Raw genomic sequence first — 22,642 nt, forward strand, 5'->3', positions numbered from 1 at the left:
TGCGACTGCCACTGCAGTCTATTAGTCTGGTCTACAGGCAAGAGAAGTCTAGGCTGGTTCTCGAGCTAAGAGAGTCCACTGATCAGTCAGTAAGGAACGCCAACATCAAGGTCCCCACTGGCCGGGGGTGGAACGCCCAGGCCGAGTTGACCAAGCCAACATGAGGCTGCAGCATCAGGAGATCATGGGCAGAGTCCAGGCAGGAAGATCAGGGCTAGGATGGGGAGAAGCACCACAATTCTGGTCGAAGGCTAACCGTAAGGACAGGAGGGAGCTGGTAGTGACGGAGGTGACAAGAATGGGGGAAGAGCGCTATAACATGGAGGCCGTGTCGCAGCTGGACAACCTGGGAGGGAGTTGTCAACCGAAAGATCAGTTGGTCCCTGCAGCTGACCTGTGGGCACTGGAGGAGATGCAACAGGCCGCAATGCCATGCAGGAAATATACCTATATGTACATCAACTTTGTCAATCTAGAAAACCAAAATGATTACCCTCTAAGAGAACGAGCGTGTGATAGATGACACAACTCAGAAATATCTGCTAGACAAAGTGAGAGAAGAAAAAGACAGACTAACTAAGGTAGCAGTGGGACAAAGGCAAAGAAGTAATTCGGTGGGAGCAGAAAAGAAATAAGTTTTGGGAGGTTGTCTTACATTTGCAGCAACAGGCAATGAAGGCAAACAATATGATCTCAGATACAGACCTGGCATTCACCCTCTAGATAGGTATACTGGTCCTGCTAATCAATTTCCAATTTTAATAAAAGAAGCCTAGAGACAGTACATACCATGGACAACCTTGGACATTAAGGGATTTGTGGCACGGCTACCTGCGATTCATGAGGGGGCCAGCAAGTGGATAAGGGCATTTGAAGAAGAGACTGGGAGCAAAATACTGGCACTGGGTGACATCAAAGCAGTGTGGGCAAGAGTTCTGGGAATATCAACAATGGAAAATGTCCTGTACCTGAGTGGACCTCATTGGATGCGTAACCCAGAGGCGGATGGAGTTGAGTTCAATCCATACCACAGATACTTTTGGGCAATATTAAGGAGGGAATATCCAATAAAGATTGATCCCAAGGCCCTGAAAGGACAGCCGATCACAGAATACAAAGGCCGGCAGGTTAAAAAGTGGAAACAAGAAACAGAAGAGGAGGTTGACACCAGTCCTCTGATGTTGACGCTACTCAGGACAGCGGTCGTTGAAGCATGCCGTCTCCGTTGAGAAGTAGGCTGGAGGATGTGGTTGGACTCGCATCAAAGTCACATCGAGAGTTCTGTGAGGACGTGGTGCACGACATTGAAAAGTACAGACGGGATGAACAATGGCTGAAGGACGAGCACAAAGAACTGCAAAGAAAAGTAGCTCAGCTACAGCTCGGGGAACTGTCCAATAAGAACAAGAGGAGAGTCCAAGCCTTGGCCGAAAATTCCAAGCCAAACATGGAGGCACCAGTGGTGCACCACTGTCACCACCTCCACCTCCAATGACCCCGCCCATCCTGGCCCCTCCAGTCGTCAATGTGTATGCCCAGCAAGCAAGAGCCCCCAAGTGACTTGGTCAAGGAGGCAGCCTCAGATGGCACCAAAGGGCGGAGCAAGGAGGAGAAATCAGCAGCAAAGTGATCCTCCTCAGGTTCCTCCAAGATGCTGGGGATGCCAACAGCCCGGTCATGTTCAACAGAATTGCCCTTCTAATCCATGGACGGCTCCTGATGGGTACCAGGTATAAAAGACCGGCGACAAAAAAGACCGGCGACCCAAAAGACGACGACCAAACTTCCGGGCGACCTAAAGACCGCGACCAAAAGACCGCTGACCAAAAGACCGGCGACCAATCGACCGCGTACCTGAGGAAATACCCCACTCCGGAGGTTAACAAGGCGCAGCTGTATATAATGACAATAAGGCTTTTGATTTTGATTTGACCTCCCTTACAAAGTTACAATATTGCCAGCCCCAGGTCGAATATCTGGGAAGAGTCATTTCACGTGGCACAATTTCAGTGGTGCCTTCTCAGTTGGAAGGAGTAAGTAAAGCGCCATGGATACTATACTGTTAAAACAGCGCCCTTGAGAGAATTAATGAAGGAGGGCGAAAACCAAACATTGAAGATGCCGTTGTACTGGACCAGTGATTCAGGAAATGCAGACAGCTCCAGAATTGGCTACACCCGCCCACCGCAAACCATTTTACCTCTACGTGTCAAACCGACATAATCTATATGCCTCTGCAATGCTAATACAATAGACGTGCCGGAAGATATTGTGTTAGTCCAGCAGGAGGCAGGGCTAAATCAACATAGTTTGTGGAAGCAGAGAGGTGCGTCAAAGGACAAGAAAGGTTTGTGGAAATTGCACTAAGGGTTGCTTGTAGCACCAGTCTCATTGCTACAATACTGATTTGGGATGTGCACAATTTAGATCATTGCACAAGGGGGGAAGTTGTGAGAAAAATTAAGCAACAAGAATATTGGTCACCATAGTTGGCAATGCTGGATGAAGTTTTAGGACAATGTGAAGTCTGTGCACAAAACAATGTTTGGACACCAATCAGACATGGTACTCGGACGATTCGCCGAAAGACGTTTCGCCGACGGACGTTTGGCCGACGGACAGTTCGCCGAACGGACGTCACCGAAAGACGTTTCGCCAACGGACGTTTGGCCGACGGAAAGTTCGCCGAACGTACGTTTCGCCGGAACGGGATTCGTGCGCTCGCCCCGCCCCCGGATCGTGTGTGTACATGTTTTTCAACCTCGGCCCGCGGGCCATATACGGCCCGTTAAAGATAACATTCATTTAGTAATAGCAAGGGCATGTACTGCCCCCCCTGGACATATTTCTAAATACAAGTACGTACTACAATGTGCTGCCAATTTTTATATATATTTTTTTATCCTTGCGTTTAAAGTAGTAGCCATTTGGAGATCACGCAGAACAGTACGTGACAGAAGAAATAGAGAAAATTAAGTAGTAGTAACAGTAAGTACTACTGTAATGAAATTGTAAATCCAGAAATCCTACTCCAGAAAATTTACACCAGCATAGAAAACGTTGAGATTAATCTTTGAATTAAGGTTCTCAGCAAATAATTTTGAATATATATTTCCTAAAATAATGGGAAATTATTTAAAATTAAACTAGAAGTAAAAGTGTGTTCCATGGCATTTTCTGGTATTGTTCTCTAAGCCCTCTAGTCTGTCCAAGGCACTTAGAATTTCACATAAGTTTTCTAGTGTTGTTTTTTTCTGTCAGACATCAATCACCAGCTTTGATAAATTACATTGCCTTTCCAAATGGCTACTACTTTAAACGCAAGGATAAAATAAAAAATATAAAAAATTGGCATCACATTGTAGTACGAACTTGTATTTAGAAATATGTCCAGCGGGGGGCAGTACATGCCCTTGTTATTTCTAAATGAATGTTATCTGTAACGGGCCGTATATGGCCCGCGGGCCGAGGTTGAAAAACATATACACACACGATCTGGGGGCGGGGCGAGCGCGCGAATCCCGTTTTGACGAAACGTCCGTTCGGGGCACTGTCCGTTGGCAAAACGTCTTTCGGCGAATCATCTGGTCACGATCAGACATATACCTGTTCCAGAAAGTCTGTTCAAACATCTTGTTTTAGATTTCGTAGACATGATCAAATCCGTGCAAAGAAAAAGGTACATGCTAGTAGTGATCGACCGATTTAGTCGTTGCGTCGAGGCAACAGCATTCAAAGGATCAAAGCTCGGAAACTGTTGTCAAATTCTTGTTAAGAGAAGTAATTCCGCGATTTGATGTACCATCTGAAATAAGCTCTGACAATGGTCCGGCCTTTGTCCATAAAGTTGGCAGCACAGGAATTTTGCAACAATTGCAAATAAAACAAAGATTAGGCTGTGTATCACCCACAATCGCAAGGCATGGTAGAAAGAGTTAATGGGACACTCAAAGCAAAACTCAGCAAAATATGAGCTAGCACAAAGCTGAACTGGGTGGATGTTCGCATGCAATTTAACAGGATTACCCATCTAACACCGCATGAAATGCTTACGGTCGACCCATGCCTGCACTGCAGTTGAGAGGACCCTATCAGGGGCCCCCTCTGGAGCAGCTGCAAAATGAACTAAAAGACAATTTAACACAGTTAACTGCTATACATAGAGCATTCTATTTGCAGGAGAAAAGCAGTGTTCCTGAATCCAGGGAACTGACTGGCGATGCCAGGCGATCAAGTATACATCAAGGCGAAGGTAACAGTGGCACGAGCCAAGGTCCTTACAAGGTGTCCGAGCAACAATCACGGCTGTCCAGTTGGAAGGAAGCATGACGTGGTCCCACCTCAACCATTGTACAAAGGTGCGTGCACCGGGATCGAAAATCAAGGAGCAGAGCAGCGCAGAGAGCCCAAAGGAGGAGCTAGATTTCAAAGATTCACCTCCTGGTAATGGTGATCTGCGTGCTGTGGGCAATGGTGATTTCGACATCAGTGACCCAGTCCATGGGGACAGTAAAGGGACCGTCCAATAAGGTCGATCATGAGGTAAAAGCGCAGCTTACAATCCAAACCGAAGCACCAACAACGGCATCGAGAGATGAGCTGGAAGTTGCGGAACTGTGGACTGCTATAAGTTAGTGCAAGTCATATTTTGGATGACATTCTTTCGGTCGCAGTGTCAATGCAGGACCGGCACTTATGTGGAAGAGACTTTAGACCATAGCAAAAACCCTCGGACTGGGTATCAGAACAGTGTAGTATACTAATACTGGGGAAACCCGGCCAGTGGGAAGTGCGTGTAAGACTAAAGACATGTTGGAGGATAACTATGACTTCCGTCTAATGGTGGAAAGGTCAAAAGGGAATCGAACAGAAGGCAAAATATCTCTTTTAAGTGATTTAGACAGTGGTGGACCGTCAGGGCCTGCAAGGCCTTCTCTGTTGGCCTAAAAAATATCTGAATCACAGACTGATGTTAATTATGTTTTGCCCATGAATACTTATTAAATGATTCCAAATTGTCTGTCAGCTTCCTTTCATTGCTTTTCCCCTGGTTGCACTGCTTCCAGATGTGTTTTCATATTGAAGCATCTAACCAATCACATTTCAGCTATTTGTTGCCAGCGTCAGAAATCTGCCTTGAGGCCTTCACAATCAGTTCTGCAGGCTCTGCTGCATAAAACAAGCGTTGATAAAACTGTTGCTTTAACCAATCAGATTTTGAGTTGGCGACACCAATGCCTTCTCGCAAGCGTAGGGATACGTCATGGCTTTCACCAACTATGATTGGCTAGTGATACAGTGGACTAGCCAGAGCTACCAAACTGTATCTGGAGCGACCTGCACGAGCAAATATATTGTTATGTTGATTTAATAGTGGTTTTGTCAACCCGCAATGGCTGAAGGAGGAGAAGAAATGGATTTGTTTGCAGATTTACTGTCAAAGCCATTTTCATGACTTACTTTTCAAGAAAAAAAGCTCGACATCATTAAGAAAGGTCAAGCAAGCCTGTCACAACCGGGAACGAACATTTTCAGCACTAAATCAAATAAAAACGTATGCCAGAAATACGACAGGACAGGCTCGACTTTAAACATTAGCTTCGATGGCGATAGAAAAGAAGGATGAAAGAAAGGAGGATGGATATTGTGTACAGGTAAAAAGGATTTATGGTGAGTAAAATATGGCTATATTCCTGAATAATATTTCAATTGTATTGGATTGGATTGGATTGGATAACTTTATTCATCCTGTATTCGGGAAATTTCGTTGTCACAGTAGCAAGAGGGTGAGGATGCAGGAATAGGAAAGGCATTTAAGACATAAATAGATAGGTAATAAGTAGGTCAAGAAATAAATACATGAATAAATATATAAATAAATAAGCGTGTTGCTTAGCACATATATACATACATACACATAAATGTACATGCATGCATATGGCAGGTCTTAACACTCAGCCATTTTTTTGTTAAAGAGCCTGACAGCTGATGGGAGGAAGGATCTGCGGAAGCGCTCCTTCCTGCAATGAGGGTGCCGCAGTCTATTGCTAAAAGAGCTTCGGAGGGACTCCACAGACTCATGCAGGGGGGGGGGTGCTGTCCATGATGGACATCATCCTGGTCAGCATCCTCCGCTCTCCCACTTCCTCCACAGAGTCCAAAGGACAGCCCAGAACAGAGCTGGCCCTCCTGACCAGCTTATTCAGCCTGTTCCTGTCCCTCTCCGTGCTCCCGCATCCCCAACAGAGCACTGCATAAAACACTGTAGATGCCACCACAGTGTCGTAGAAAGTCCTCAGCAGTGCCCTGCACACTCCAAAGGACCGTAGACTCCTCAGTAGGTAGAGGCGGCTCTGGCCCCTTTTGTACAGGGCATCTATGTTTGTGGACCAATCTAGTTTGTTGTTGAGGTGAACACCCAGGTACTTAAAATTCTCCACAATTTCAATGTCTGGACCCTGGATGTTCACCTGAGTGGTCTGTTGAGGATTCCTCCGAAAATCGATGACCATTTCCTTTGTCTTACTGGTGTTGATGTAGAGGGTGTTTTGCCTACACCAGTCAACAAAGGCTGTGATGACTCCCCTGTACTCCAGGTCGTTCCTGTCCGTCACTCGTCCAACAATAGCGGTGTCGTCAGAGAACTTCTGGAGGTGGCAGGTGTCTGTATTATGTTTGAAGTCCGATGTGTAGAGGGAGAAGAGGAGTGGAGAGAGCACTGTGCCTTGTGGGGCCCCCCTGCTGCAAGCTACCACATCAGACGTACAGTCCTGGAGTCTCACATATTGTGGTCTGTCAGTGAGGAAGTCGATGATCCATGCGGCTAGGTGGTTCCTTACTCCAGCCTCTTCCAGTTTCCCTCTCAGTAGGACCGGCTGAATGGTGTTGAACGCACTGGAGAGGTCAAAAAACATCATTCTCAGCGTGTGAAAGAGACCTGTGCATCAGGTAGGTGGTAGCATCTTCCACACCAATGCCTGGACGATAGGCGAACTGCAGAGGGTCCAGCTCTGCATTCATCAGGGGGCTGAAGTGATTGAGGATGATTCTCTCCAATGTCTTGATCAGGTGAGAGAATAATGCTACCGGCCTGAAGTGGTTTGGCTCCCTGGGGTACGCAGTCTTAGGAACTGGGACCACACAAGAAGTTTTCCACTTTATTACGTTCCACGTTATTATTGATGCTTTTTATGTGTCGCAGCTCTAGCTGCAGTAGAGGTTTTATAGCTATAAAATAAATTTTGAGGGTCAAACAGGGCACGGTTATCAACGCGGCCAATGCGGCATACACTTAAGCTACTTCCGGCTGACAGAGGATGCCACTCAACAACTTTAATCAGGCGCATAAAATGTGGCTATGACTGTAAGGGCAAACGATGTGCCTACCAAAATATATTTGTCTAATGTGACAATGACTTCGGCAGTGACTTCAGTGATGGTAACACCACTAACGACTGACCTGCAGTATCTGACGACTATCGCCTAGACGACATATGAAATGACTCAGACCATGTACACGTTGCCATTTTGGTAAAGCTAGGCCAAGAAGTTTTGAACCAGAGGAAGAGATTGGTTGGGAGCGAACAAGAGAAAATGGATGCTAATAATGGATTTGGTATACGGTTAAAGAAATGACAAGTAAGCAATGATGAGTGTGTTCGGCGGCCCCAATGAAACTGCCTATCGCTATCCCAGACAAAAACAGTTTCAAAACATGTGTGGAAGAGCAGAGGAAAGAGTGCAAAGAGGGAGGGTGGACACAGGAAAATCAAGGGAATAAACATTTCTCACTGCCATTGTGCACTATTCAATGCAGACTGATTTACAGCTCGAAGAAATCACACCAGTTAATAAGTCCACTCCCCATTTGTGCTGAAACGAATGTGTGTACCGAATATGGGGTCACAACTGCCCTAGAGGGCCCTCCCACAAAATATGAAGTTGGTAGAAATGCAGAATAGGGATGTTTTGCATGTGGTGGGTTTCAGAGTGGGGGCAACAAGGAGTACATGTGGGTAATACCACAGTGAAATGTAATGTAACTTGGGTATTATCTTGGTTCCCGCATGCAGATATGACTCCTATTTTGTCTCATTGGTATGAGAATCCAGGTTCAATTGATCAGTCGTGCCATAACATAACAATGACAATACCGCACCTTCGATTCATGGGCATACAGACGACAGCCGTAGCCGATAGCTACTGGATGTGCGGCAATGATATATTGGGAATGTTCTTCCGCCGTGCTGGATTGGTATGTGCTCTTTGGTAAGGATGAAAATGTCTGTTCAAGTAATGTATAAGGGAGTGGCTGAACTTCTCAACACTACAAGAGAGAATAGGTTTAGGAGGCTCTTCACTCTCGTGTTTATTTAGATTCAATAGGACAACCAAGGGCTATCCCTGAGGAGTTCAAAGCCAGAAGTGAAATTAAGTCAGGGTTAGAGTCCATACTTCTTTGGATTACTCCCAATAAAAATGCAGAATGGATTAATTATGTATATTATAATTAGCAACGCTTCATTAACTATACAGATGAAGCCCTCAGGGCGCTCAGTGAACAGTTGCATGAAACATCTAGGATGACGCTACAGAATCGTCAGGCTTTAGATTGGATTTTGGCTGAAAAAAGAGTATGTCATATGATTGGAGATCAGTGTTGTACTTACTTTCCAAAGAATACTGCTAGGGGAGGAACATTTACTGAAGCAATGGCTGGAATTAATGGGCTACGTAAGGAAGTAACTGACAATACAGGGCGTGACAAGTGGTCATTCGATTGGCTAAGCTCAAAACTGGGGTATTGGGGCGATAGTTTGGCAAGGATGGGAATAATTGTGATAATAGTTCTGACTATTGTATGCCTTGTGCTTTGTTGTGTGATAACCGTCCTTGAGAAACTCCTAAAGAAAACTGTTGCAAAGCAGATGAATACAGTTAAGGTTACCAAGGTGGCAGAGGCACAGCTGGCGCAACTAGTATACGAGCAGCCCGATCTGTTTCCAAATTCAGATGACTTGGAGGATGGGGACAGCTACTTATAGTCTAAATGGCAGATCAAATCAAATCAAAAGCCTTTATTGTCATTATACATCAGCTGCGTATAACAAAATTAGTGGTGCTACTCCACAAAGTGCGTGTTTCCCAATAAAAACATAAATAAGTAGTAATTTAAAAAGTCACGTGTGGTTACCCAAGGTAATTCTAAAATATTGCACAATCTAAGATATTGCACATGTTATTGCAGAGTCTATTTGTCCGTGTTTTGTGAGACCTGAAGCGTCTGCCAGAGTGCAGCAGCTGGAACATGTTGTGACCAGGGTGATAGGGGTCCCTAACAATGTTCCCTGCTCTGCTTAGGTAGGGGCTGGCAATGTCATCCAGTGAAGGCAGAGAGCAGGCAATGATCTTCTGGGCGGTGTTGAGGTATGACGAGACTGAAACCTAAATGATTTGCACCTGTGGCTATTTACCACTAAGATTGCTGAGTGGGATCAGCAAGCAGATATTAGTAGACACGTAGTAATTAACCACTCAATATCAGCTACACATCGAGACATTTATCACAGTACAAATAACATATCCAATTTCAGCAATGACAGTATTTAGTCATTATCAGAGGTTTGTGCATTAAAGCGTTATCTTACGGTTCACACTATTATTGACAGTGCAGTACTCACATTCTACCCAGTTTACTCGGTTTAAGACCATAATAGCCACAGGTACATCTGTACTTGTACACCAGCGCACATTTGGCGATAGACACTGACTGGTAGTCAGCCAGAATAGGTAGGTGAAAGAGTGATTGGAGACCTCTGGGAAGAGTCTTCCGGCGCGACGAGCCATCCGGGGAAAAGCTCGGCAGGGTGAGTCAACCGAGGGTCTTCCTGCGGGACCAGCCATTCACTGAGGGACACTGAGAGAACAGCAGGGAACCGCTGGGGTAACGACGTCCAATGGAGAAGAGTTGGCACGGGCGCCCACCTCCTGCATGTGGCGTGCCAAGCCACCATTCCCAGACAACCAGGGACGACTTTCCTGAACTGGGGTCCCTCCAGCGGACACTGTACTGATAATCTGCGAACGATCGAAGAAAAAGGACCCGGGACCCTAGATGCTGGTATTACAGAGGCACAATAATCCGCTGTGTGGCGATAAAGTGGAAACATCGCTCCTGCCACATTGGTTGGGACCGACCAGCATCGGAAGTCCACAACAACTGAACTGTGTGTTGTGTTGGAACGTTGGAACTTTGCTATTGTGTTTGTAGTTAAAAACTACAAAAGGAGGAAATATTGTAGAATTATGGCTAATGACCTAATGTGAACTTGTTGTACAACACGTATAACTTGCTTATGAGGGCCCCTCGAGAATCTCCAGATACTGTGTGTGATCAATAGCATGTTAGCCTGCCAAAGAAAGTGGTGTTTTCAACAAAATGATGACAATGAATTGCAGATATTTCCTGTTATTATCTGTCTATATAAGAAGGAGCGCGCTTTTTAAAGATCAGGTTCTTGCTCCTGAAGTAGAGAGACTATCATCAAGTGTGGCTGTTCATTCTTCCATAATTGTATTTAAGAAAAATAGAACTGGTCATCGCTACAGTACCCTAGACCAAGCCAAGGCGCTATGGGGGCCACAACATAAACAAAAAAGATCCCTCGGTGCTCATTTAAATTTGAGAAGCATTTTACTAAAGTGTGACCAAATTCATCATCTATTAAGTAACTCAAACCTTGATTTTATTATGCTTAACCGAGACCTGGCAAAATGTAAATTCACTGATGGCAGGATTGCAAATACGGGGCTACAATATCTTCAGAAGGGACCGTATAGGGAACCGTGGCAGGGGAGTGATGTTCAATATTAGGGAATACCTTAAATGTAAACAGAGAATGGGTCAACGTACACAACCTTGAACGCATCACCCCTAACATATCACTATCCCCACAGATGTCAATTACTTTGATTGGCATATATAGACTTCCATCTGCCTCTACTACATTCTACACGGAGCTTTCTTAGGGAATACGACACAAAAACGAAGTTATCTTACTTGGAGATTTAAATATTAACTGGCTTGATAAATAAAATCGGAGACAGTTGAAATAACTGTTAACTAAATTTGACTTTACGCAACTAATCACAAGTCCTATTTGACTAACTGCTTCTTCTGAAACATGCATTGATCTGCTCTATTCCAATAAGTATGAGAGGATCCAAAAGACATTCAATATTATTACAGGTCTATCAGACCACAACCTCATCCTATTCTCAAGAAAGCTTCCTAAAAATAGATGCATCCGCCCAAAAAAACATCTGAGCAGATGAGTACCAAAAAGGGAGATCCCAAATCTGACACAGGCGTTAAATAAATTGGGACGATTATCACTACCATAACCAAATTATTGACAGCTACAACACTTTCATGACCATTATCCAAAACAGTGTCCACATTCACAAGAAAATTAAATTAAAACCATCAAAAAATGGAATCATCTCCCATGGTTACATGAACACATACAGTCATTTATTAAAAAAAATAAACAAGACCATGTTCTCAAAATATCACTTAAAACAAAAAGAATTAAGCGCATCGGTCTCACAGCTCTGGGGTCCTGGGTTCAAATCCAGGTCACGTCTACCTGTGTGGAGTTTGCATGTTATCCCCAGGCCTGCGTGGGTTTCCTCCAGGTACTCGGGTTTACTCCCACATTCCAAAAACATGCATGGTAGGCTGGGTGAATTGCCCCTAGGTATGTGTGTGTGGATGGTTGTCCGTCTCCTTGTTCCCTGCAATCGGCTGGCCACCGATTCAGGGTGTCCCTCGCCTCTGGCGCAGAGTCAGCTGGGATTGGCTCCAGCACCCCCCGCGATCCTAATGAGGATAAGCGGTTCAGAAAATGAGATGAGATGAGGAAAAAAAAGGTTTAATGACAGCCTGCAAAAGGAAACACTAAAGAGATCTGGAAAAATAATTCAAAAAATTGGCAGGGAATACTTCAAAGCACAAACAGATAAAGGAACTACAATTGAAGTAGAAAACAATACGTGACCCAAGGGACATAACTTTACATGATTACTTTATAGACTCCGTTAAAGAACTAACGCCTAGCATCCCTCAAATAGAATATCACCCACCACAAAAACTAAACACCAATAAACGCATTCTTAATCTTAACATAGTTTAGCAGTCACAGGTTGAGAAAGCGGTAGTTTCTGGTCTCTAAAGCTCCAAAGCAAAAGATGCGTTTAACATGGATGTAACATTTGTGAAATACCAAACAGAATCTCTCATAGCTCCATTATTAGTCTCTTCCCTGAACCCTGGAAGAGCTTAGTTATCACACCGGTGCTCAAATCAGGTAATCCCGCATTAATCAACAACTACAGACGTATAACAATCCTTCCAGCCGTCTCAAAGGTCTTGGAAAAGATAGTAGCGGAGCAAATTGTGGATCAAATTAACAGCAGTCCATTTCTCCGAAATAGACAGGGCTCCTTTAAATGCGGAGCGCCGTGTGTATGCCCCGAGTTCCAAGTTCTGACTGGGCACTTCTGGCCGACAATCTTCTTATATAGAGAGAAGGCGGACATGGGTGGGGTCAGGCATGCGGAGGGTGTGTGTGTAAGAAGACGCTAAAGCAGGGGTAGGGAATCTATGGCTCGGGAGCCACATATGGCTCTTTTGATGGGTGCATATGGCTCTCCACTAACCTGTGAGGTAAACTATGGAAACTGCTGGTGAGAACGCGCAGGAATAGGAGTGTAATGTTAGTATTATGGCATTGACACTACCCCAGCGCCTTATAATCATTTTTTCCCATTACACTCTTTTGTATGGATTTTCTCAGTGATACTCATTGATTAGCAACAACGTAACAATGTTGTCCAAAAAATTCAGAGTCTTTTTGTACTTTAAAAGTGGTGAAGTGACCAAAAAAGGCACACATTTTCATGTATGTTGACTTTTAACTTTTAAATTCGGAGCATGGCTTTCAAGGATTAACATTTAAAAAATATGAATTGTTTATGGCTCTTTCCATCAAAAAGGTTCCCGACCCCTGCGCTAAAGGCACGCCCCTACCAGGTACCCGTATATAGTGTTGGCATGTGCTTTATTGCAAAACAATATCGGTTTGGTTTTTTTAAGGCCCCCCGAAAATGAATAATACAAATAGACATGCTTACGAAGCTCAGTTCAAACTTCAAGCCATCAATTATGCAGGGGAACATGGAAATGAAGCAGCCGCAAGGGAATTTACGATCAAATGGAGGAAGCAGGAGAACGAGTTTCGCCAAGTCAAGAAGAAGAAGCTGAGTTAATTTGCGAGTCCATGCGTGCCCATCTCACAGCAGCAGTGAAAAACCAAGTCACGAAAATGAACTCTGAGCTTGCCGTCACGTAACTAAAGAACTCTAATCGCTGGACATCGGCATCAACCGGGCGTTCAAAGCAAAGTTGCGAGCGGCATGGGAACAATGGATGATAGGTGGCGAACACAGCTTTACGAAGAGTTACGCCACTATTTGCAAATTGATTGTGGCCGCTTGGACTAACGTGTCTGATTATACTGTTGTTCAAGCTTTTGCCAAAGCCGGCATCATTTCTGTGAAGCCACATGGAAATGTGAGTGACTCCTACAACGAAGAAAGGTATTTTTGATGAATCATTTGGACAAATGTTCAATTCGGACACAGAAAATGAGGACTTTGATGGATTTGTGGGTGATAATTGATAAAAAAACGTGAGTACATTGTAAAATGGCTAAATAAAGTACAACCAAACTCAGTTTGGCTTCCGTTGCCTTTTGAAAACCTGTTTATAGCATGTCTGTATGTTTAAGCTGGTGTATGTTTTTCCATGCCTGGCTGCGTTTATTAGTGTGGTGCGCCTTGTGTGTGTCAAATACAGAAATAGCACTTGTTACCGAGACTGCGCCTTTAAATGCGGTGCACCATATAGTCGTGAAAATGCGGTGTGCCATATAGTCGTGAAAATGCGGTATATATATATATATATAAATATTTATAATTAATAATTAACACACTGAACCTCTTCGCCAATCGTCTTAAAGTTACACAAACAAAACTGCGATCACGACGCCGTATAAAATTGTAGGTGTGTGATCATTTATCTTGTACCTATACAAGAGACTAAAGATGGAAATTAGCCCTTGGCTACAATCTTACATACTTACATATATTTGTTCATTAACATTAATGTAAATATGTTCATTAATATGTGCTGTCCCTTATCAAATAAATCAAACTCATACTGTCAGGTTTGCAATTATACATCCACAAAAGCATGCATAATAAAGAGGAAAGACTCCCTTGTGGATTTTCACTTGCAAGAATGGCGGGCCATGGCCGCAATTCCCAAGGGCGTTTTGCCCTTTATTTTCTTTTGTCCATTTTTATTACATTCGGAGGCTCTGATTACATGGACGTTGAACTCTAAAGGGAGGGGTGGATTACCAATTAGGACTGAATCTGTGGCTTATCGATTGCAGGGCACCAGGAGATGGACAACCATTCACGCTCACACTTATACCGAGAGACCATTTAGACTCTAAATGGTCTCTCGGTATAAGTGTGAGCGTGAATAGACCCAATGAACAGACCCAACAGCGGGAGTACCTGGAGAAAATCTATGCAGGCTTGGCTCAGGGAGAACATGAATGTTCTTTCTGGGCCTCACATTCCAAAAACATGCATTGTAGGCTGGTTGGATGCATCCAACCAGCCTACAATGCATGTTTTTGGAATGTGAGCCAAGCCTGCATGGATTTGCTGTTGGGTCTGTTTTGGCTTCAGGAGCAGGCACCGAAAGAGTGAAGGAAATAAGTTTATTACCAGACTGCAGAATGGGGAGAGCTTGAACAGTGTGGACGCAGAGTATGTTCCTTGCAACTCTCTCAGAACAAACAGGAGGTGAGTCTATATATTTGTGATTTGGGCACACACGTCTGCAGAGCAAAGGTTGTGCAAACAATATTTTGGACTGACACGTCTGCAGGGCAAATTTTGTGCAAAAAAGATTTGGGCTGATACGTTTAGACATCTGCAGGGCAAAGTTTGTATGACAACAATGCAGGGCAAAGTCTCTATGAGAACGATCTTTTTATAACTCACACAAACTGGTGCAATACGAACAAGCAATTGCAAAGCGACTTTGTCATCTTATCTTACAAATCCCTCCTGTTGTGAGTACAAACACAGCGGAAGCTTGTTCGTTAGGGACGCTACTTTTGAACGAAATTCTTCACAAATTACTTAGAACTGGAGTTTAAGATTAGACCGGCCAGAAGGGGACGAAAACCCTCGCGCAGTTGAGGGAAAAATTCCTCCCTTGACCTCCCGCTTGGGACGATTGCCTCATGGCCTGGTGTCTCAGAATAGACAAGACATATTAATCAGTGTCAGACAGTACCACAACATCAGGGTCGGATTGGGGTATGGATTGTTGCATGAGTTAGCATTAACTGGGTTTCAACATCATGGTACGTTTGACTGTGGCATTAATGGTATGTTTGATCAAAGCTGAGAAGCAGGGTAAACAACAGGTTAGGATAACAGGCACGAGAGCAATAACAGTTACAAACGGTACTAGGGCTTTCAAAAGAGTCTGTCCATGAGCCCAAGAGAAACCAGTCAAGCCATCCTCGTTGTGGAACCGATCTCTTGTCATAGTTTTGTATGTTCTTCATAGTTTTTAGGGCATCATGGACTGAGTAGGATGCGTTGGCAGGGATGAAGGTGCAGCATGAGTCTCCTACCATGGCACACATACCTTCCTGCTGGGCAGTAATTCTGTCAAGGGCAAGGCGGTTCTGGATGATCATTTGGGTCATTGCGGTTATTTGGGCTTCTCGGCCTTGTTGTAGTCAGACTGATGCGTTGACATAGGCCTGGAATCTGTAGTCAATGGTTTCCAGACGTATGGTGTTCTTTGCTGTTCCTACCCAGGGGCACAGAGCCATCAGGATTTTGGAGGAGACTGACCAGTGTTTGTGATCGAGGGGGTCCTTTCCTGGTCGGTCCGGTCGGAGGTATAGGTCAATGCAGCCTATTTGTTGGATATTTGTCGTGAGCTCGAACACTCGTTCATCAGCTTTGACGGTGGTGGCCAACTTGGTGAAGTTAGCGGTCATGGTGGTAGCTTCTTTGGAAAGGACACCTGGGACCTTCACATGTCTATGTGATGGTCCCAGGTGTCTGTGTGGGAGACAGAGAAGATGTTGGCAGATCATTTGCATTTATCACAGTTCTTTCTTGGAACATTTTGCATAACCACTGAGTAAGATAATATGTTTCTCCTTTCTTTTCTACCACCAGATCTTTTTCCCTCATTGGTAAGTGGAAGGGTCTGCCATTCACTGCCTCAAATGGTGTGCATCTCTGTGCTGTTGGATTGATTCTCATGTATGTTTCTACCAGGCTCAGGCATTCTGCCCATGGTTTTCCTATGTCTTCCATGTTGTTTTCTGAATCTGAGTTTTACTGTTCCATTGGTTCTTTCAATGAGTCCAGCACTTTGGGGGTGGTAGGCGCAATGATATTTCAGGTTGATTCCAAGATAATGTCCCATAGTCTGGATCATGTGGTTCACGAAGTGAGCACCATTATCACCCCAAATGACTCGTGGTATTCCATGGCTTAGAACAGACATGGGCAAACTACGGCCCGTTAGGCCTTTTAATCCGGCCCGCCGACGTTGTCCAAATTATATATATATATATATATATATATATATATATATATATATATATATGTATATATGTATATATGTATATATATATATATATATATATATATATATATATATATATATAATTATTATTATTATTTTTTTTTGCGGTCAAAATACAGGAAATCATTGGATGACCTGCATGAGCAATTCTGCCGTCGGTTTTGTGATTTTGGAAAAATTGACAGCTGGTGTAATTTCCTTTCTCACAAGACCCGTAAACGGTTCCACAGGAGTTGCAGTTGGAACGGATTGATCTCCAATGTGACAAGTTCAATTCCCTGAAAGTCTCTGAGTTTTAGGCTTCATTAAGTGCAGCCAAATTTCCAAACATCCAGAAGATGGCACAGAGGATTCTGGTGTTATTTGGCTCTACATATGTGTGTGAACAGACCTTTAGTCTGATGAAAACCACGAAAGCACCCCATAAATCCCAGATGAGTGATGAGTATGTTCATACTTTAGTCCTTTTTTTCTGTTTCGGTTTCGTATATACTGTTAACGGATGCAGTTTTTACATGTACAGACGCTCCCCTACTTACGAACATTCGAGTTACGAACAACGGTACATACGAACATGTCTCCGCATAGGTTTTTTTTTGTTTTTTTTGTTCCCCCCTCCCTTTTTTTTCCAAGATGGTAACGTCACGCGGAAGCCAGTGACAGTAGCTCTGTATATTCTTATGTTTTTCGTGTTTTACAGCCCTTCTATCTCTTTTCAAATTACATTTTAATATTTCTTAATACATTCCTCTTTACTTTACTTTGTACTTTATACATTTTACTTTAATGTTTTTACAACTTTCTTTGTTCTGTGAGCCTGGCTTCTTTCGGCTACTTCTTGTAGTGCTTCTTTCCGCCGCTAATACAGACGCCTGGCACTGTGAGAGCTCAGCTCACCCATCATCTACCTTCTTCTGCCCAGTTCGTTGCAGTGCGTAAGTGTGTGAACGTATCTCCAGTGCGCAAAGAACATTTTTATCATTAAATATCTCGTGCATCCATTATTCAATATGGTTGGTGAAAAGTGAAAGGCTTCTAGTGAGGGTGGTAGTGCAAGGAAGAGGCAAGCCATTTCTTTTGAAACGAAAGTGGCAATAATAAAGAAGCTTGATGCAGGTGAGAAAATGGTGAGCGTTGCACGGGCATACAACTTGAATCGTTCGACAGTCGTTCGTTAAATGTTTTTTTCGGTACAAACCAATGCAGGTTACTTATACAAGCCTTAAACGTACAAATGCACTTATATAAACCTTCAATATACTTATATAGGCCTTAAACATGTTTAATAATACAAAATATAGCACTGAATCAACTTACGAACAAATTCAACTTATGAACAATCGCTCGGAACCTAACTCATTCGTAAGTAGGGGAGCGTCTGTATCGTATCTTGTGCTGACCCGGCCCGCCTGTCACATTTTTAAAGTCAATGTGGCCCCCGGGCCGGAAAGTTTGCTCAACCCTGGCTTAGAATGATCCTTTTGCATATGGCTTTTGCGACTGCCATGGCGTCAGCTTTCTTGCATGGGCATATCTCAACCCAGTTGGTAAGTGTGTCAATGATCACAAGACAGTACTTGTATGTGCCACTTTGGTTCAATTCGAGGAAATCCATGTTCAGAACCTCGAAGGGATATATCCCTGTTTGCCTTGTTCCACACTTGGGTCGTTCATTGCCTTGAGAGATGTATCTACAGCAGGTGATACAGTTTCTGCAAAAAGTTTTAAAGTAGGTTTGGAGACCTCTGGGAACATGCATTGTTTGTTGTACTATACTGATCATCCCTCCTGTTGAGACATGGCTCCTCCCATGGCTCAATTTGGCAATTACTTCAAACAATGATTGTGGGACGCATGGCTTGTTTTCTAATGCATAGAGGCCGTTCTTGTGTTGAGTGGCTCCTTCTGTTTCCAAATTTAGTTTTGTCTTTTTCTGGGGCGTGATTTTGCATGTCTCTGAGGCAGTCGCCGGGAGTTGGTTGCGCTCGGGAGGTGATGCGATGTATCCATCACGGCAGAATGCCAGCAAGTCTGAAACTATCACTTGGTTTGGCTCTTGCCTGAGAAAAGCGCACTTTGTGGAGAAGCACTTTCAATTTTGTCATACGCAGCTGGGTATGATGACAATTAGGCTTTTGTCTAGTCAATGATGATGACAAGCCTAAGTCTGATTTTATTTATTTATTTATTCCGGCAGGGATTGGGCTGTGTCTTTCCACCATGGCGATTGCCGTCTGGATGTTTGCAGAGTGTGCAGCTTCTTTGGCTTTTTCGTCTGCTCTGTTGTTCCCCAATTAGACAGGGTCTTGTCTCATCGTGTGTGCTTTACATTTGCAGTTAGCCAGCTTCATTGGTAGCTGTACCGCTTTGTCCAGTTCTGTGAGAAGCACTGCATGTTTGACTGGGGATCCATTGGACGTTTTCATTCCTTTTTTGGCCCACTGTCCAGCAAATAAATGGACTGTAGATAATGCATATTGGCTGTCTGTCCACACCGTCACGTCTTGTCCTTGGAATACTTTACAGGCCTCTGTCAGGGCCACTATTTCTGCGGCTTGTGCAGACCAGTTACCGGGGAGTCGTCCTGTCTTAAGGATGTCTTTTTGAGTCACCACGGCATATCCGGTGTGTTTTGTTCCGTCCAGGCCTTTTGATGATGATCCATCCACATTGACAACGTGTCCGCTGGGCAGTGGGTTGTCCATTAGGTCAGGCCTTGGTTTGTAATTCTCTTCGGTTCTTAGTTGACAAGTGTGTGGATCTCCATCTTCCTCGGTGGGCAACAGTGTGGCTGGGTTCAGGGTATTACATCTTTGAACTGTGAGGTGTGGTTGTGAGAGCATTGTCGCGGTGAGGGACGGGTGTCGAGCTGGCGATAGAAATGCCATTTTGTTCTGGGTTAGTAACATGTCAGCTGCGTGACTGACCTGTAGGGTCAGTGGATGGAAGAGTATGAGTTCAGCGGAACTTTGGACAGCCATGGCTGCAGCACATATGGCTTGGACGCATGGTGGGAGGGCTTGTGCTACCGCGTCCAGTCGTTTTGAATAGAAGGCGATGGGGCGTAGTTTAGCACCATGTTGTTGGAGAAGGGCAGACGTCATGAATCCTGATTTGCAGTCAACTGTTTGAACAAACCACTTCGTGTAGTCTGGCAGGCCCATGATGTATTAGTTTAGTATAGCCTGTTTCACAGTGTTGAAAGCTTCTTCAGCAGCTGGAGTCCATTCTACGTGATCTGACAGATTTAGGTCTTTGTCACTTATCAGGTCCATTAGTGACTGGGTTATTTGTGCGACGTGAAGGATCCATCCTCGACAGTAGTTGGCTAACCCGAGGAAAGCCATGACTTGCTTCTTGGTCTTGGGTCTGGGTGCATCGCTGACGGCCTTCTTCCTGTTGTCTGGTAGCCTTCAACCTTTTTGTGACAAGAGATGTCCCAGAAATGTGACTTCAATCTGGCAAAATTGAAGCTTGGATAACGAAGCCTTGTTCCCCGTCTTTTCCAGGTGTTGGAACACTCTGAAGGACTGTTTACGGTTTTCTTCTGCTGTTGGGCTTGCAATTAGGATGATGTTCACATAGATGAGGACTTGTGTGGACTCTTGATGTGGATGGTAACTCATGTATCTCTGGATCTCTGTGGAGAATATGGTTGGGCTGTCGCAGAATCCTTGTGGCAATCTGGTGTAAGTGGACTTTCTGTTGCCAAAGGTGAAGCCGAACCATCCTTGTGCTGTGGCATCCAGTGGTATTGAGAAAAACGCATTACTTAGATCAATGACGTGAAGTATTTCTGTGATGGTTTCAGTTCGTTTAGCAGTGTGTAGGGGTCTGGGACCTTAATAGGTTTATTACCGGACTGCAGGATGGGGAGAGAGCTCGAACAGCTGTGAACCGCTCACAGTCTGTTGTCCTTGCAACTCTCTCCACAAATGAACAGTGGGTCAGTCTTTATTTGGGCAAACAGAGTATAGTATAGTTTCTATGACAACGACCAAACTTTGGCAAAGTCTGATTAATCAGTGTCAAGTCTCCATGACAACGACCAAACTCTGGGCAAAGTTTGATTAATCAGTGTCAAGTCTCCATGACAACAACCAAACTCTGGGCAAAGTCTGATTAATCAGTGTCAGGTCTCCATGACAACGACCAAACTTTGGGCAAAGTCAGATTAATCAGTGTCAAGTCTCCATGACAACGACCAAACTCTGGGCAACTTTCTTATGACAATGATGTTTTCTATACTTACAAAAACTGATACAATATGAACAAGCAATTGCCAAGCGACTTTGTCATTTTATCTTACAGTATCCTCGCTGCACATGGGTCCAACTCTGCTCCGCCACCAAGCAAACACAACAGGAACTGATTTATTGCCAGTATTTGTCTAGGATAGGCTTCAGCACCCCTGGAAGCCCTCGTGAGGATAAGCGGGACAGAAAATGAATGAATATAATCATCTCATCTCATTTTCTCAACCGCTTCATCCTTAATAGGATCACGGTGGTGCTGGAGCCCGTGACCAGACGTTTGGTCGACGGACGTTTGGTCGACGGACGTTTGGTGGACGGACGTTTGGTCGAAGGACGTTTGGTCGACGGACGTTTGGTCGATGAACAGTTCGTCGAACGGATGTTTCGGCAAACGGACGTTTCGTCGAACGGACGTTTCGTTGGCGGATTCGCCGCCGGACATTTCGTCGAACGGAGGTTTCGTCGTCGCCGGGTTCGCTCGCTCTCAAAATTATAATAATGAGAGAGAGTTTGTAATTGCATTGACAATGTAAGAGCATTAATATAATATCTAAATATCCAGGTAATCTCTCACTCTTTTTAATCCGGCCTGTCGACGTTGTCCAAATTATAGTAAAAATCAATGACCTCATTCATTTCCCTTTGCCCTGCAATACCGCTCATTGCTCTCAATTTAAAGACTGCTTTATTTCGTTGAATAATAATATGTTCTTAATGTTGAAAGTATATTTGAAAATACATTTTCACCTTCAATTGTGTATTTTTCTTATATTTCAATCCCCAGGTTTGATAAATTACATTGCGTGTCCAAATGCTGTCAAATTTTAGTATCCATTTTGGCCCCCATGTCAGAAAGTTTGCCCACCCCTGGTATAGACAAACTTGCCTCTTTTATACTATTATTGTCCCAAATTAAACACATTATCAATAAGCTGCCATTGACGGCGGTAGACGTCAAAAGATTTGCCCACCCCTGGTATAAAAAAACGTGCCTCTTTTATACTATTATTGTCCCAAATTCAACACATTATCAATAAGCTGCCATTGACGGCGATGGACATCCGGCTGCCATCCATTCTGGCCCGCACGTCAAAAAGAATGGATGTCCACCGCCGTCAATGGCATCTTATTGATAATGTGTTTAATTTGGGACATAGCACCCGGAGGAAACCCATGCAGGCCCGGGGAAAACATGCAAACTCCACAAAGATGGACATGACCTGGATTTGAACCCAGGACCCCAGAGCTGTGAGGCTGACACGCTAATCACTCACTCCACCGGGCCGCCCTGCAGGTACAGTGAGCACTGCAATGTTTCAGTAGACATTGTATATTTTGTGACACCCCGCCCAAAAAAACAGATAGGTCCCTAAATTACTAAAAATTAAAGGAATTGTATTATTGGAATTGTTGGTACTAAGCAATGACTGGGAGTGCCTGTGGGGTCTTGGGAGACACCCAATGGGAGGCCAACAAGGTGTTGGGAGATAGCTACTCCATCATGTTAATTTCAAAATAATATCCAGGATTCAGGAAGTCAGGGCCCTTGAATTTAATACAACAACAGATTTGGGACGTTCCCTCGACGGTCGTTCTCCATGCAAGTAAAAATTAAAGAGGGCTGTCT

The 22,642-nt window shown here is 44.1% G+C and overlaps 1 protein-coding gene across 11 annotated transcripts in view; it reads right to left on the reverse strand.

The window, feature by feature from the left end:
• The window catches only part of c5 (complement component 5), a 182,521-nt gene that overhangs the window by 103,664 nt on the left and 56,215 nt on the right, over positions 1–22,642 (reverse strand). The gene's annotated exons all lie outside the window — the stretch shown is intronic.

This window comes from Stigmatopora argus, chromosome 5, assembly GCF_051989625.1.
Source record: "Stigmatopora argus isolate UIUO_Sarg chromosome 5, RoL_Sarg_1.0, whole genome shotgun sequence".
Classification (NCBI taxonomy): domain Eukaryota; kingdom Metazoa; phylum Chordata; class Actinopteri; order Syngnathiformes; family Syngnathidae; genus Stigmatopora; species Stigmatopora argus.